This window comes from Neovison vison, chromosome 2 (genome assembly GCF_020171115.1).
Source record: "Neovison vison isolate M4711 chromosome 2, ASM_NN_V1, whole genome shotgun sequence".
Classification (NCBI taxonomy): domain Eukaryota; kingdom Metazoa; phylum Chordata; class Mammalia; order Carnivora; family Mustelidae; genus Neogale; species Neogale vison.
In genome coordinates this window covers 105,211,336-105,229,929 of record NC_058092.1, presented here as the reverse complement: position 1 = coordinate 105,229,929, position 18,594 = coordinate 105,211,336, and the positions used below count along the sequence as shown (strand labels likewise).

Here is an 18,594-nt window from a genome sequence, read left to right as displayed (position 1 = left end):
CCAATAAATAAAATCTTAAAAAAAAAAAAAAAGGAACAACATTTTGATATATACTACAACATGAATGGATCTTGAAAATATTATGCTGACATTATGCTAAGCCAGACACAGAAAGGCAAATATATGATTTCACTTATATTATGTGCCAAGATTTAACCTCAATCAAACATTGCATGTTTCCTAAAAAAATAATTAATACAATTACTAGCTTTCTGTTAAGTTATCCATTCTGATAGGTTCACAGCCATTCAAGTATGATTTCTGTACCTTTTTCAATCTTGGATGTGAGACATCTTGAGCCAGATATCCTACTTTCACTTATTAGATGTAGATGGTGGCTAAGTCAGCTTGAATCCTCTGTTTCCCAGTTTAATGACTGCATTCTCAAGAAGTAGCATGACATGATATAAGCAATGTGCCCTGTATGTAATAGATGTTCAATCAACTGTAGTTATCATGGCTATTATTTGTAATCCATACAAAAATATTTTAATATATTTTCTTTGACTCTGCTTTCAAAATTGTATAAATATGATCACTTTTCAATATAGTCACTACTGATAACCCAGTCCAAGCCACCAATTTCTCTTGCATCAACAACTGCAGCAGACTTCCACTTCCTTCCCATCCCCGTTCCCACTTAATTTGTCTCCACACAGCAGCAGCAGCCAGAGTGAATTTTTATAATCTAAGCTAAATTATGCCACTCCTAAACTCAAAACCTTCCAAAGTTTTTCCATTTCACTTATTTGAAATCTAAAGATCACACCTTGGCCTATGAAATCTATGGGATCTCGCCTCTGACTGCCTTTCTGATATTACTTCCCACTGTTCTTTCCTTTTGCTCACTTAGCTTGAGCTACACAGAGCTGCTTTCTGTTTTTTTTTTTTGTTTGTTTGTTTGTTTTTAACTTAAACAACAACAAAAAAAGAAGACAATTTTATTTTGCATGTGAATCTGCAGTTGAACATGGCTCAGTCTTATCTCTGATCCACCCAGCATCAGCTTGGTGGGGCTCAAAGGGTAAGAGCTGGGGTCTTCTTTTTTTTTTTTTTTTAACACCAAACACCTTCCCATTTCAAGGGCTTGTACTTGCTATTTCCTTTGCCAGAAACATTTTCCCTCCAGATATTTGCTTGTTCCATCTCCTATTTTCACTGAGGTTTTTCCTGAACTGTTACAGTCTCGGGGATACTTTTTCTAACAATTCTATTTAAAATAGAAGTCACATCACTTTTTATCCCCTTACTTTGCTTTACCTCTTTTTGTGGCACTTATGCTACACTTGGCATGAAATTATTGATATATTCACTTCTGTTTGTAGTATAAGTTCTATGAGGCCGGCCAGAGGCTCAGTTTTGGTCATTTTCTATCCCTAATACCTAAGAGAGAGCCTAGCATACAGCTTATGCTCAATAAATATTTGTTGAATGAATAAATATACCTATGTTTTAGGTGACTATGGAATTCATTATATTTCCTGTGAGAAAATCTAGTCTAATTCTTTTCCATTTTGCCTACTTATGCTTAATTATTGTTCCATATATCTCTCTCCTGACCTGTGAATATCAACCCATCGTGCCAATCAATCTACTTTAATCTTTAGAGTACAAAACTTTACACATTGGGAATAATTAACATCTTACTCTATATTGGCTTTTTTTTTTTTTACAATTTTATTTATTTATTTGACAGACAGAGATCACAAACAGGCAGAGAGGCAGACAGAAAGAGAGGAAGGGAAGCAGGCTCCCTGCTGAGCAGAGATTCCCAATGCAAGTCTCAATCCCATGACCCTGGGATCATGACCTGAGCCGAAGGCAGAGGCTTTAACCCACTGAGCCACCCAGGCACCCCTCTATATTGGCTTTTATATAATAAATTATCCTCATTAGTAAGAAAGCAAACATAAAACCTAGCTTATTTTTATTTTTCTCATATAAGTTATCAATTACAGCAAAAGCTATCTTGTTAGAACCCCAATTGATATATGTTACTTGATTAACTTTTAAATGTGCCCAAATTTGTCTCTCCAAATTACTGAAGAGACAGAAGGATTTACCAAATTATTTAATCAGCAACCTTGATCTCTTAACCTGAAGGGCAGCCTCCCTACAAACATGTTCAATCACATTAAACTGGAAATCATATTCTCAGATGCTGTCTTGTTGAAAGCAGTGATCTCTCTAAACCCTAAAATATCTCTAGCCCCTCTCTACCTTAAAATCCTGCACTGGCCTACATTCTCTAACAAATGAAGTTCAAATTATTTTACATGGGTTCAGAAAGAAATCCAGATTTGCCAAGTTTTGAAATGTACCATTTTGGGGGCTTTCTTTTTTTATGTAAAAATATTTTATTTTGGTAAATTTTCTAGCAACATGATTATGTGAATTGATTCCTAAGGCTACCGCCCAAGGCTGTAGAAAAGGCTTTTGTAAACTACAGCTTTGAAGCTTGTTCCAAATGCAGTAATGATGGATATAGCGTACTACACTGGTCAAGTTGTGAGCTCTAGAGTTAGATTTCTTAGGATCAAAACTCACTTTTGTCATCCTTTAGTTATGAGATTTTGGGCAAGTTACTTAGTCTCTGCTTAATATTTTCATGACTAAAATAAGGATTGAAATAAAAGGGCTCATGTCTGAAATAGAATAATAAAAAATAATAATAATAAATAAAAAATAAATAATTAAAAAATAATAAAAAAATAATTGCAAAATATAAGTGGGCAAAAAAAAAACTTTAAAAGACTCTAACCATTTAGAAAAAATATAATAGCATGCATTAGAGAGCTTATAACATAGATAGAAATGAAATATATAACAATAACAACACAAAGGTTAGATGAGAACATGATAAAATTTTGTATTTTTCTTGCAACATATATTGTCATAAAATATTAATTCAAGGAAGACTATATTAAGTAAATAATGTATAATAAAATACATAGACTAAGCACTAAAAACTAATACCAAAGTATATCCAAAAACTGACAGATGAAATGAAATAAAACAAAAATAAAAATTCAATCCAAAAGAAGGCACTGGGGGTAGATGGGACAAATGGAAAACAAATAGTAAAATATTAGACTTAATTCAACCATATTAGTAATACCAGGAAATATAAATAAACTAAGTATTTCAATAAAAAGAGATTGTTAGATTGGACTTAAAAATAAACCTACTATACCCCTTTTCAAGAACTGTACTTTACATGTAAGATCTTGGATATGTTAAATAAAAGGATGGGAACAAATACAGAATTTAAAAGAAAACATTAAACAAGTTGATGTGTATGCTTTAAGATAGATTGCCAAAAGTAAAAAGGAATGTTTATAATAATAAAAGGGTCCATTTATCAAGAAGAGATAAACAATCTGAGGGTTTTGGAGGGGCAGGGGGTGGAAAGTTGGGTGAGCCTGGGAAGTTGGGTGAACCTGATGGAGGGCACGTATTGGATGGAGCACTGGGTGTGGTGCATAAACAATGAATTCTGGTACACTGAAAATAAATTTAAAAAAAATTTAAAAATTAAGAAAATGTAACAATTATAAAAGCATCTAATAACAAGGGCATGTGGGTGGCTCTTTCATTAAGCATCTGCCTTTGACTCAGGTCATGATCCCAGGGTCCTGGGATCAAGCTCCACATTGGGCTCCCTGCTCAACAGAAAGCCTGCTTCTCCCTCTCCCACGTCCCCTGCTTATGTTCCCTCTCTGGCTGTGACTCTCTCTCTCTCAAATAAATAATAAAATCTTTTTTTTTTTTTAAAAGCATCTAATAACATAACCAAAATATTGACAACAGAGTTGGGCAAGTTCACAGTCACAAATGAAGATTTTAATACTCTTCTCTCATTAAAAATGATAGAATAAGTAAACAAAAAATTCAGTAATATAAAATATATTATGATAACAGCATAATCCTGACACCAAAATGTGATATGGTCCTTATAAGAAAATTACAAGCTAATATCTTTCACAAATATAGACACAAAAATTCTGAACAAAATATTATCAAATCACATCCAATAGTAACTTGAAAAGGATAATGCACCATTAACAATTATGGTTTATCCCAGGAATATAGCTTATTTTCCAGTTAAAAATCATTGGCATCCTCATACAAATAGAATATAGGAGAAAAACTGAACATCTCCATGTTCACATTTGACAAAATGCATTTGAAAAAGTCGTCACCCATTTGTAATAAAAAAATCAAACAAACTGGCAATAAATTAGGACTTCTGCAATCTGGTTAAGTATCTACAAAAACCTTACACATACTGTCATACTTGGTTGTGACATATTCTGCGTAATATGTAAAACAAAACAAGGATGTTTACTCTCATCTGTACTTGAAATTATATTTGAGGTTCTAACCATTGCAATAAGGTAAAAACAGTAAAAGACAAAACTATTCGAAAGAAAGATGTCAGCCTGCTTTAATTTACAGATGTCATAATTTTGTCTGTATGAAATCAAAAGGAATTAACAAAATAATATTTAAAAATCACAGGAAGCAAGGTCAGTATACAAAGATCATTGCATTTCTATAACCAACAAACACTGGAAATGTAATTTAAAATAATACCATTTAAAGTCTCTGCCTTCGGCTCAGGTCATGATCCCGGTGTCCCAGGATCGAGCCCCACATCAGGCTCTCTGCTAAGCAGCCTGCTTCCTTCTCTCTCTCTCTCTCTCTCTCTCTCTCTCTGCCTGCCTCTTTGCCTACTTGTGATCTCTGTCTGTCAAATAAATTAATAAAATCTTTTTTAAAAAAAAAATTCAACATTTTTCGTCTATTCTCAACGTTATACATCAATCCACAATTGGTAGAATGTACAACCATCACCACTACCTCATTCCAGAATATTTTCACCAACCCCCCAAAAAACTCCATATCTGTTAGCAGTCATTCCCAACTCACCAACCCCATCCCAGCCCCTGGAAATCACTAATCTTCCCACCTTCTGTCTCTATATATTTGTCTACTCACATTTCATATAAATGGAATCATGCAATGTGTGAACTTTTGTGTCTCTATTCTTTCACTTAGAATGATATTTTCTAAGCTAACCCATGTTAAAACATATATGAGGAATTCATTCATTTTTATTGCTAAATATCATTCCACTATATGGAATACCACATTTTGTTTATGTACTCACTCATTAGTGGTCATTTGGGTGTTTCCACTTCTGGGCTCTTATGTATAAAGCTGCTATGAACACACAGGTACCAGTTTTGTTTTGTTTTTTTTTTTCGCCCCTAAAAACTGTTGAATGCTTTAAAAGTGAATTTTATAGTATGTGAATTATATCTCAATTAGAAAATATATATATTTTTTACCGTTGACTTACTCAGTGGCAGAAATGTGGCAGATACCCGTGTTCTTAAAATGTCAGACACATGTTTGGTTTCTCTCACCATGACTAATAAACGTCTCCTGAATTGAAAAAAAAAATAAAATAAAATAATACCATTTACAATAACTTTAATTATCAACAAGTATATAGGAATAAATTTGACAGAAGATTTACAGGATTTCTCTATTGTAAAGTACAAAATACCGCTGAGAGAAATTATAGACAAAAGTTATCTTACAGTCTAAATGCAATCCCAATAAAAACTTCAGTACTTTTTTTGAGAAAACTCCAAGCAGAGTCTAAAATTTATATGGAAAGTTAAAGGATCTAGAATAATCAGGATAAACTTGAAGAACAAAAATAAAGTTGGAGAACTTATACTTCCATATTTCAAGAGTTAGTATAACTTTAAGAGATTAAAATAGTATGGCATTATTGCAAGAAAAAACAAATATATCAATGGAACAGAACAGAGAGTTTAGAAATGGACCGACAAGATTAATTGATTTTCAGCTACTAAAGCCATTCAATACAGTAAAGAAATATTTTTTTAGAAAAGGAACTGGAGCAACTATATGTTGCCACTATGTACATATCTATACACACACATATACATATATCAGAAATACATATTTGAATATGTGCGTAAAAAATAAAGAATTTTGACTCCCAACTTAAAGGAAAAATTGATAATCCTACTTCATGAGAATTAAGAATTTTGCTCTTCAAAAAACACTATTAAAGATAAATAGCAGTCTAGAAACAGGGAAAATATTTATCTCACAAAGGCATCATATTCAAAATATATTTTAAATAATTATAAGTCAATAACAGAAACACCAAAGACAAATGAACAAACCAATTGAAAAATGGAGACATGAACAAATACTTTACAAAACAAGACAACTAAATGGCCAGTAAATTAGGAAAAGATACATCAACATTAGGTAAATGTAAATTAAAACAAAATGAAATAGGTTAAAGAGGATATCCTTTCCTGTTCCTGATTTTAGGGAGAAAGCATTGAGTATTTTACCATTAAATATGATGTTAGGTATAGATTTTCTTTTTAAAGATGTCTTTAACAGTTACGGAAGTTGCCAGCTATTCTTTAATGAAAGTTTTATCATGAATGGATATTAAATTCTCTTGAATGATTTTTCTACATCTATTGAGATGTATTTTCTTATGGTCCTACTTCTGGGATTCCAATTATTTGTATACTTGGTGTTGTACAATAGTGCTCAGATATTCTGGAGTTTTTGGTTTTTGTTTTTTTATTCTTATTTCTCTTTGTGTTTTGGCTTGGGTAATTTCTTTGACATACTGTCAAGCTCCCTGATTTTTTTTTTCAGCCGATGAGCCCATAGGAAGCATCCTTTATCTCTGTCAGTGTTTTTTCCCATCTTGCATTTCCATTTGATCTTTTATTATTCTTTCCATCTGTCTGCTGAAATTACTTGTCTAATCTTGCACATTGTCCACCTTTTCTATTGAATCTTCTAGTCTATTAATGACAGTAATTTTAAATTCCTTCTCTGATAACTTTTTACATCTCTGTCATATTTGAGTCTAGTTCTGATGTTTGCTTTGTCTTTTTAGACTGTGTTTCTCTTACCTTTTTGTATACCTCATAATTTTTTTTTGAAACCGGAAATGTATAGAACATTAGAGACTGAAGTAAATTTGTGTGTGTATGTGGGGGGGTCGGTGCTTGGAGATGAGCATATATTTCCTCCTGCTAGGCCTTTACTGTAGGAGTTTGAATGAATGGAGTGAGGAGCTGGGCTGAATTTGGTTTGTCATTTCTATGGTCACCCTCAGTGCACCACAGGTTTCAAATGATATCTTGAGCTTACAGCTAGGCAAGTTTGCCAGAGTTTCTATTTTTCTCGATTTTATTCCCTGCTTGGTTTTGGATTTTTCTTTTATACTGCTAACCCTAGAGATAATCTGTTTAATGACTATTTTCCATCTGTACTCAACAGTTAGTTTTATTTATTATTTGTTAGTGGGCTGGTGGGGAATAGGAAAGAAGTGTTGCCTAATGTTCTGGTCAACCGTTAGTCTTAAGTTCTGTGAACCTGCGTCTTGGGGTATGGCCTTGCCTCTTCCCCAGCTGCCAGTGCTGGGCCTAACATATATTCCTTCTCTTCCCTGAGGGAGAGATGTTTTGTCTCTGTCCCTTCCCCAGCTGCAATGTTTTTCCACAGTGTCCCAAGGTGACAGGTATTTTCTGTTGCTTTTGCCCTTCAGATTACAGTTTTATTTCTGTAAGAAAAATGTAGTAAATGGGAAGAAGTTTGGGGAGCAACAGTTACTTCTCCCACCGTCCTCTCCCAGATAGTCTCTTTATTTTTGAAATTTTCTGTTGGAATATTTCCTGGTCTTCACCGTGAGTATGTGGTGGAGTTCGTGGAGGAAAAGAAAGATGGTGAAAACCTTCTTGAAAACTTTCTTGCTTGCCTATGGCCCCCAGGGACTTCACATTCTCATACTAGCCCACGCTTAGTGTTTAACAATTCATTAAATTCACAAAGAAGCTGAATCTTATCAGTTTATATGGTATCTGATGACTTCTGTTCTAGGTTAAATAAAAAATTCTTGTATCCTGTTTTCTCTGTAAGAGGCTGTATCTCCCCAGTTTTCTGTTTAGTATTTGCCCTGAAACCTCAATTCCCTAATAGGTTCAAGAAAAGTCATTTCTTTGCATTATGTCCAGCTTTACAGTTATTGTTATAATACTGGAAACCAGACTTCTTCTAGCTCTCTAAATCTCAGAGTTGAAACTGGAAGTCTATACAGCCACTTTTTAAAATAATTTGGAAGTTTTTAATAAAGTCAAACATACAATTATTCTATGAACCAGAAATTCCATCCCTAGGTATATAGCCAAGAAAAGAGAGTGTATATGATCACAAAATGATTTACATGATAATGTTCCAAGCCAATTTCTTTAGTAATAATACAAGCTGTAAATGGTTTGCCTATCAACAGGAGAATGGATGTAAAAGTGTGGTATATTTATGCAATGGAATAGCACACAGTTATTTAAAATACTGATACATGTATAAACACTGATGAATCTAAAACACTTTTCTTTAATGAAGGAAGATAGACATAAAAAATTTGTACTGTATTTTCTTAAAAGAAGTTCAAAAATGGGCAAAACTTATCTATGGTAATAAAGTGAACATATTCATTACACACATATTGTGAACATATAATTACTAAAACATAATTATTTCTGGATGACATTGTTGGGAAAGGCGCATTAAGGAATTTTCTAAAGTGAGGGAAATGTTCTATATTTTTATTTGGATAGTGATTCCATGAGTTCATATTTACATAAAAATTCACCAACCTGTACACTTAAATTGGAAGAGAGAGAAAAAGTACAGAGGGAAAAAAAGAGCAAAAACACACTCAAGGGACTGCACAAGAAAACTATTGCTCAAAACCATTGACAGGGGAAAAGGAGAGGGCTACAATACTGTCATTTTTCTATGAACAGCAGAATGCAGATTCTGAGGTTTCAGAAGTTTATGTCATAGCCAGGTTCGCCCCTGCAGAGATGGGTGGTGCTCTGGTGCAGGAGTAGAGCTGAGCCCCGGCAGTGGGCAGCCTGGGGATCCCCAGGGTCACACAGGGAGAACTGATTCTGCTGCTTGGAGTGCATTTAGAAGAGGTTATACAGCCTCTCTGCAGGCAAAGGGCACTGTGGGCGCCATTGAGCTACACCAGCCACCAATACAGGAACAAACGCACCAGTGAGGGCTACAACTCCCCTCCAACAACTCTCAATTTGTTTCCTACAGTTAAATCTCTTTCAGTTTGTCTCCCTCTCTGTTTTTTTAAATCTTATTTTATTTTCCTTCCCTTCCCTTATGCTCATCAGTTTTGTTTCTTAAATCCTATATATGAGTGAAATCATATGGTATAACATTTTAATTTTTAATTTTCTTCTTTTCTTTCTCTCTTTTTTCTAACAAGCATCTCATAACAAGAAGACCAAAAGACACCTAGGATCCAGCTTCCTTTATGTATTTTATGTTACCTTATTTTATTTTTAATTTTTTCAATTTTTATTATTTATTTATTTAATTCTTTTTCTTTTTTTTCCCCTCTGGAAAAAAAAGCATGTGGAAAGACTGTGTCAGACCTGTCCTCTCAGCAAATTCAACAAACAAACAAGTAAAAAACAAAACTGAGCAGCCCTCCAACAGAGATCTCAAAAAATATCTTCTCTTCCCTTATGGGGTAGCAGGGAGTCTAGATATCTGGACTGTTTGGAAGCCAGGCTTTGGTGTGAAAATGGGCAAGAATGACTGCAGAGTATCCACAATAGCCCATAAATCACATTCTAGGTGAAGGTAGACTGAAAGCAGGCAGCACCTGGAGGGTAACGGCCTGTGTTTTAGAAAATTTTGAGCTTTGAGAAACTCGTTAAATATCTATAGATCTAGAAGAAATATATATATACCCCTTCACAGTATCTTCCATGTCATTTCAATGGAGTCTTATAATTGTGAAAACCACCTCTAGTGTCCTTTATAATTAATGTGCCTTTAGTTAAAACACCTTTGTTCAATCCAAGAGAGTAGTCTGAGAACTAAAACCAGATCAAAATAAAATGGTCTGTAGCTGAAGCTGTGGGGTTTGGAAGGTTGGAGAAGATCCATGGAGCAATAGTACACAGAGAAGGAGCTTTTTCTGAAGCACTTTGAATATGATGGGTGGTGATGCCATGGTGAGGGCACTGAGTCAGTTTAGGTGGGCAGGGATCATTAATTAAAACCTGAAATAAATGAGGCACAGCAAGTATGGGGAGGGAAGATAGTGGATTAAGATAATGTTGAGTGTTAGGTACCTGTGAGATATCCACATGGAAATGCCCAATAGGCAGCTGGAAAAAAAGATTTATCTTTTTTTTTTTTAATCTTTTTTCAGGAGACAGGGTAGACCTGTCTAGAAATGGATTTGAGAGCAATGGTATTGAAGGTGGCTGTAGAATCCATAGGCATACATGAAATCAACCAAAGAGAATACATGGAGTGAGAAGTCTAAGATGGGGCTCTCGTAATCCCCACAGTTCATAGGAAGTATGGTGGATGATGTGTCCAAGAAGGAGGTTTGCCTATATTCATCACCCTCTCTAGGTTGGCTGTGGGCATCACTTCACAGTAAAGCAAGATTAGGGTTGGCTTCATCATCTGTATGTCCTCTTAGAAAATCTTTATGTGATACTTGTGTATTAATCTATATTTTTCTTTATCAACAGCATAGATAGATTTCACTTCATTAAAATTCAGTGATATGCACTTTCTCTCAGCTCACAATATTGAAAATGTAGAGGTAAAATACTTTTTTACAGGTAAATACTTAGGTTTATTCACAGAAAGAAATGAAATCCTTCACTGAAGGTGGTCCCACAAAGAGAAATTGATGTATAACAAAACTGTAAAAGTGAATTCGAAAAGTTTAAGGACTTTAAAAAATATGGTCCTTGAGGTTGTATACACTGCTTATTTTAGTTGTTTTAAAACATGATTTGAAGTCCATTCCTGAGGAACATATTGATGGGGCATTATATACACACACACGTGTGTGCACACATGTAGGAGAATCAGAACCATACTAAATTCTTTTTTTTTATATCTGACTACTATATAGTTACTGTATATAGTAACAATGCTGTATCAGCACCATCATCATCAAAACTCACCGTTAATAAGCATCCCTGATACACTACAGTTTATGTGATACTCTGGACACTTGCCTTTTGGAATTTACACAGTACTGCATGTGAATAGGCAATCTCAGTCTCAACCCCTCTGCTTTATGAGAATGACCTTTCTCTCCATTTTTAAGTGAGGCTGTGTTTTGTCAGAAAAAGAGGTTAGAGGGTAAACCTTTACAGGCTGGCTCTATTCACAGAAATGTCTAGCTTGAAAGAAATCTTGTTGAATGTAGTTTAAAAGAGGTATGTTTTTCTTTAAAGATTAAAGTAAGTTTCAGTATAACCCACCTAAACAAAAAATAAAACAAAACTCTGATAGGGTAACTAGGTGATGGGCATTAAGGAGGGCATCTGATGTGATGAGCACTGGGTGTTATATGCAAATGATGCATAACTGAATTCTACATCTGAAACTAATGGTTGGATTTAAATAAAAGTTAAAAACTAAAAAATAAATATAACTCAATGAGTTACTTTGGAAAGAAGGAACATTTTATACATAACTGAATTCAACCAGGATCTTTCAAACCAAATAGTGAGAAGAGACACACAAAGTAATAATAGCTAGCACTTACAAAATGTTTTGCTGACTAATCTTAGGGGTTTATTTCCTTCAAGGAAACAAAATAAGTATAATATAAACCAGGATAGTTGGTGTGATTGTGAAAACCTTAGAACACACAAGGAAAACATCTATTCATATTTCCAGTGATGCAAAGAAATGATTAAGATTTAAATATAATTTTCATGTTGCCAAGTAAATTGCTTATCTACTTAGAACATAAACACACAGATACACACACACAATGATTAGTAAGAGTAGTCAAGATAATTCTTCTAAAAGAACATCCAGAATATTTGAGGTGTTTGTGGCAAAGTTAATTTATTGCTATAAGAGATAAGCTATTTTTGCTTTGCCCAGATTTCTGTTTGTACCCTTCCCCATCATATGGGCATGTAAGACCAGATCAAATATTCAGAAGTCATTAAATAGGCAATGCTTCTCAAAATTTAATGTGCATATACATCATATGTATTTACATCAGGCAAATTGGATGGAAGTCCCTTTTATCTCAAACTATGATGAAAATGAAAAGATGACCCTGTTCTTACCTATCCCACTTTGGAAAACTTCCTACCAATTTTGTGATTATCTAGTCAAGGCCACCTCAAAGTGGGACACTGTGTTTTCTTGTCCTTTTGTACATACCATTAACACCATCACTATAACTCCCACTTAATGCTAGTTGAACATGTCCCATAAGCCAGGTACTTTTCATGATTGCTCCATGAATTCCCAAACAACTTGAAAGTGTAAGTACTATTATTAGCTCTGTTTGCAGTGAGAGAACAGAAGCTCAAATCTTCAAAAGATCATCCTCGTAGTGTTTTGACCTCTCCCCATACTGCTCTATGAATGATGTGGAATTTGGTTACAATTCCCTTTGGTTGCTTCACTTCAAGTATTTCTTGGTAATCCACTTGGCCAAATTGCCAAATTCATATTGAATCGCAATCCTCTCACCCTTGTGCTTAATTGGTCTGGTAACTATTCTTCCTTTATCTTATTTAGACTTGCAACTTTTTGTTTTAGTAACTGTATTTCTACTACATATGCAAGAATTTTAAAATACATAGAGAATAATGAGACCCTATCATGGGAGATATTCAAGCAGTCTAGATTGCTACAAGCCTTGCAGAGAATTGATTCAGGTTTCAAGTGTAGATCATTTGAATTGTTTGTACAGTTCCTTTCAGAACTGGCATTACATTGTTCTGCCAATATTGTTACACACCTGAAAACATGGCATTGTTAAGACCTTAAAATGTTCATATTCAGAAGAACATTTTCAGATCTAATATATCAATATATCCATAGTTTTCACCTACCTTGGGAAAATCCCTATTTAACATTCATGAACATACTTTGGAATGATAGCATTCCACATGACTGAAACATTCTTGGTCTAATGCTCTGTGGAGACAAATACATAGATAGATGGATAGGTAGATAGATAGGTCCCAATCTTTACTTAATAATTAACTGTTTACATCTTAGAAGACTTATTATTTTAAAATATTTATAGATTGACAGGGAATTACAAAGAAATGTACAAGGAGGTTTTACTAAGTTTCTAAAATTAAAAATTTTATGGGATTTTAAATTTCAAAAAAAGCGGGTCACCTGGGTGACTCAGTCAGTTAAGCATCTGCCTTTAGCTCAGGTCGTGATCCCAAGTCCTGGGATGGAGTCCCACATTGGGCTCTTGCTCAGCAGGGAGCTGTTTCTCCTCTTCTTGCTGCTCCCCCTGCTTGTATGCTTTTGCTCTTTCTCTCTGACAAATAAAATCTTTAAAAAAATAAATTTCAGGGTGCTTGGGTGGCTCAGTGGGTTAAAGCCTCTGCCTTCAGCTCAGATCATGATCCCAGGGTCCTGAGATCGAGCCCCACATTGGGCTCTCTGCTCAGCAGGGAGCCTGCTTCCCCCTCTCTCTCTCTGCCTGCTCTCTGCCTGCTTGTGATCTCTGTCAAATAAAGAAATAAAATCTTTAAAAAAATTTCAAAAAAAGCATATACTTACTGATAAATTTACCAGAGTCATAGGCATATCAAATGAAAGTGAAATATCTTCACCTTCATGTCACATTCTGCCTGGCATCACTATGAACAGTTTGGTGTGTGTCCTAGTTTTTTGTTTGTATCATATAAGATCGACCATACAAAGAAAGTGAGTTTACAAACCATCCCATCTTCCCTTCCATCTCTGCATAGCTTTGTCTGTAATTCTTATGATTGTTAGTAACAATATACAGGTTCCCCCCAAAAGGTTACTCTTTTATAGGAAGACATATGTAACAGGAAAAATGAAAGAAAACCACCATTTATGGTGGGAAAAGTTCTAAGATGACCTTCCAAAATCCTACCCTCTGGTACACAGTTCTACCAAAATCCCCTTTCATTGAGTATGGGCAGGACCAGTCAATATGACTCACAAACTTCAGGGCTTTATGATAATTAATAAATTGCATGTAAGACACCTCCCAAACATCAAAGGATTGTAATATAGATATGAGAACCCCTGACATAGTGAACAAAAAAGTTTTCAAATATGAGTTACGCAAATTTAATTATATTTTATTTAAACAAATATTTTGTGTGTCCTTAATGTCATATTATAGGGGACACATAGGAAATGCTCTTTCTGCTTGAAAATTACTGCTTTCCATCTGGTATGTCAAAATTAGAGTAGGAGTAATTTATATATATATATATATATATATATAAAATAATTTTGAAAATTACTGCTTTCCATCTGGTATGTCAAAATTAGAGTAGGAGTAATTTTTTATATATATATATTTATATATATATATATAAAATAATTATATATATAAAATAAATAATAAATAATAAATAATATAATTTAAAAACAATAAATAAAAAATAAATAATATATAAGTATATATGTATACTTATATATAAAATATAAGTATAATACTTATAAGTAATATATATAAGTACTATATATCATGAACAAATTTTCCCCTCATATTATCTTACCTAAGGAATTCAGGTACTTCTTAGGTTTTCAAGCTGATAATCTCTCAGGTAATTTCAATTCTGGTTTTATTATTATTATTATAGACATTGATAACATGAAAATGATATTTAATAGATGTCATTACATAAATATCATAAAAACGGTAAAGAAAATATGCACTGTATCTTATAACATGCCCTTTAGAAGTAGGTATATCCTGATACTGGGCAGTTTTTCTCAATTGTCATGGTAAATGAACTACTTACCACTAAGTTTTGCTGAAAGCTTTGGATTTCTGATTTTGTGGCAGGGCTTCCTGCTTTCTACTCTAGTTTTTTCCCAGACTGGAAAGGATACTCCCTGGTAAAACAGGCTATCAATTCCATGCATCATGACAGAGATCTGCCATTCCTGGACCTGCTTTGAGTATACTCATTGCCTAATAGAGGAATCAAAAATCTTTCTTTGATCTCTCAAAGTATTCATTTTTCTAGAAAGGACATTTATAAATGATTGTGGACTGGCCATTTGGGAGTAACCATGTAACCTCTCTCTAAGCAGCTGTTCTGAGATTCCTCAGAGTACAAACACAACTCAAGGGCAATAGCTTGAATAGAAATTGTTATAAATGAAAAACAATTAATTCTCTCATGTATTCATTAAAGTCATGGCAATCATCTTTGCCCAGCATACAATGAGGAGATTAGCTTCTTTTCTCTTTTGGGATATATGCAAGTGAATTTCAGTACCAGATTTTTTGTTAGGAATTGTGGGTATTGAATACTGGAAATCTGCTAAGAGAATAAGGAGGTCTTACCACATACACATAAAAGTTGGTAACTACATGAGAAGATGATATGTTAATTAGCTTGACTAGCCATTCACTATGTATATGTATATCAACTTATCATCTTGTATACCTTAAATACACACGGTTTTTAAATGGTCTAAAAATCAATAAACATGGTACTTTTATAAAATAACTAAAGGATTATATAAATAAAAGTGATCAACTGGAAAGGAAGAAAGAAAGGAAAAAAGAAAGAAAAAGATGACAGAAAGAAAGAAAGAAAGAAAAAGAAAAGATTAGATTCATACTGGGTACACCTGGGTGGCTCAGTTGGTTAAGCACCTGACTCTTTTAAAAAAGATTTTCTTAAAATTTGTTTTTGAGAGAGAGAGTACTCAAGCAGGGAGAGGGGCAGAGGGGGATGGAGAGGGACAAACAGACTCCCCACTGAGCATAGAGCCCAATGCCAGGCTTGATCGCAGAACCTTGAGACCTGAGCTGAAACCAAGAGTCAGTTTCCCAACCCACTGAGCCATCCAGGCACCCCAGGCATCTGACTCTTGATTTCAGCTCAAGTTATGACCCAGGTCTTGGGATTGAGCCCCACATTGGGCTCCACACTCAGTGGGGAGTCTGCTTGAGGATTCTCTCCCTGTCCCACTGTCCTTTCCCCTTCTCTCTCTAAAATAAATAAATAAATAAATAAATCTTTTTTTTTTTTTTAAAGAAAGAAAGAAAAACTCTGCAGAATGAAAAATGTTTATCTACTCACTGATACTACTACAGAATCCACCTTCTTTAGCTGGCTTACTCAGGGCGTTCTTGACTTCCTTGTTTCACAGGCTGTAGATGATGGAGTTCAACAAAGGGGTCACAACACAGAAAAGCACAGAAACAAGGATATCTACATCTGAGTTGTAGCCTGCTTTGGGTTGTCATTGTTGAAGTCAGCTGTCCCAAATAAGGTCACCACCACAGTGAAGTAGATGCCCAGATAAAGACCTTGTTTCTGCCCTGAGGGAATCCTAAGGATGGCAGAGATGATGAGTAGGTAAGACATTGCAATAAACAGGCAAGGCTTCAGGCCAGTGGTGGTGACACAGAACACAGACTCATTGAGAAAGATGTTTGAGTGGGAGAGCTCCAGGAACAGTGGGATATCACAGAGAAAGTGCCTGATCCGGTTGAGCCCACACAAAGTGAACATGACTGCCAGCCCTGAGTGTGTCACACAATTCTCTAGGCCATGCAGGCAAGTTCCAGTCAACCAATACACACAGACCTTTGGAATCATGAGAAGCAGGCAGTTAAAGAGGTGGAAAATGGCTACATAGCATTCATAAGTTTTAACAGCCAACAAGATTTCCTCAGCACAGGTCACAGGAACATCTGAGAAAGGCAGCCTTCATATGACATGATCTTCTTCTGGAATAAGTTCACCAGCATGACCAGAATGGTATTGGACAAGTAGCAGAAGTTCAAAAAGCTCAAGTTGCTAATGATATAATAGAGTGTGGAGGACAGGACTGACTCTGATTACTGTTAATATGAAAGCACTTCCCAGAAGAGTTATCAGATAAATGATCAAGAAAACCAAGAAGAATACCTTTGTAATTCAGGATGGTTGGGAAATCCTGGAAAGATAAATGAAGTGATCACAGTTCAATTTTCCATTTCTTTGAGCTCTTCTTAACTGAAATGAAAATTAGGAAAGAAAACAAAAAGACAGTCAGATATAGTGACACTGGAAGAGCGAACTAACTCTTACTCATCCTTTGGTGGATGAGATGGCACCTCTTCTAAATAGTGTAACACGACACTCTGAGACTGGAAAATATGCACTCCCCCTCACTGCTGTGCTCCTTTGCCTTGTGTTTACTTGTCATGCCTATCACTGTTAGTTATTAGCCTGTGAGGCTCCCCACTGGTCTCTAAGTTCTTTTATCTCTCTCTTTAATTTATATGTGCCCTGTAAAACTTTTGTTAAAAGGAATAAAGGAAGGAACTTCAGTCTTCAGCACTAACACTGAAAAACAACAGCTGATGAGTTAAATTAGAACCCAGTACTTTCCCTCCCAACCATCCTCTTCCCTGGAAAGAAGTTGCAATAACAAATTCTAATTTAGTGTGAGATAGCCTCCATGACCTCCATGACCAGGAAGCTAGCTTCCTGGTGTTACTCACATGAATTTACTATATTATATGGCAGAAAGGGTTTGTAGGAGTAATTAAGATTATTAATTGCATGACTTTAAGATATGGAAATTATGCAGGTGGACTGATCTAATCACACAAATCCTTAAAAGCAGAGCAGAAGACAAAGTCAGAAATTTGAATCACAAATAGGATTCCAGGTGTCAGTTTGGCTTAAAGATGAAGGGGGCAACATGTTAAGGAAAGGGTAACTTTGGTTCTCAATTCACAAGAAGCTAAGTTTTGCCAACAACTTGAATAAATATGGAAGGGTAATCTTACCCAAAATCTCTAAATAAGAGCCCAGCTTGGTTGATGCCTTTCTTTTACTCTGAGTCATGTTCTTCTTGTGCCTGTACTTCTGTGAGATAGAAGACCCAGTTAAGCCATGCTGTGCCTGGACTTCTGACCCACAAAACTGTGAGGTAATAAATGAGTGTTCAAACCACTAAGTTTGTGGTAAATTTTATGGCATTAATAGAAAATGAATATACTGATCATCTCACTTGCTATGGAAAATTTAGGATTATCAGGGGCTAATTATGAGAGACCCCCAATCTAGAAGCCTCAGAAGTTATGCCATCCATTATACTATAAATCTGTGACCACTCCTCCCTCTGCCTGTTCTTTTTTCCTTCATTATGTCTGCGGCTAATACTACCTCTCAAAAAAACTGATAAGAGGGAATATAAAGGAAAAAGTCAAATGCACACTGCTCATTTTCCTAGTCAATAGCTCCAATAGAAGACTGGGAGAAAGACAAATTTGGAACTGTTTAGTAAGATGATATTTCTAGATTATTTTAGAATTTTAATTAGTGTCTTGCCATTCTGCTTTACCATGAACAGTGAATGTAAGCTAGGCTGTGACATAACCATTGCAAATTCTAAGAAACATTGCAGTTCATTAACTTGCATATGAAATAATTTTCTTAGTGGATTGTCTTTAAATGAGGCTTT

At 34.9% G+C, this 18,594-nt stretch overlaps 1 long non-coding RNA gene across 1 annotated transcript; it reads right to left on the bottom strand.

Moving 5' to 3' along the window:
- Positions 1-248: 248 nt before the first annotated feature.
- LOC122898815 lies at positions 249-17,079 on the bottom strand. Its single transcript, XR_006383060.1, has 3 exons — positions 17,049-17,079; positions 5,366-5,451; positions 249-420 (listed from the first exon to the last, which is right to left on the bottom strand). It is a non-coding gene; the product is annotated as an uncharacterized LOC122898815 (long non-coding RNA).
- Positions 17,080-18,594: the final 1,515 nt, after the last annotated feature.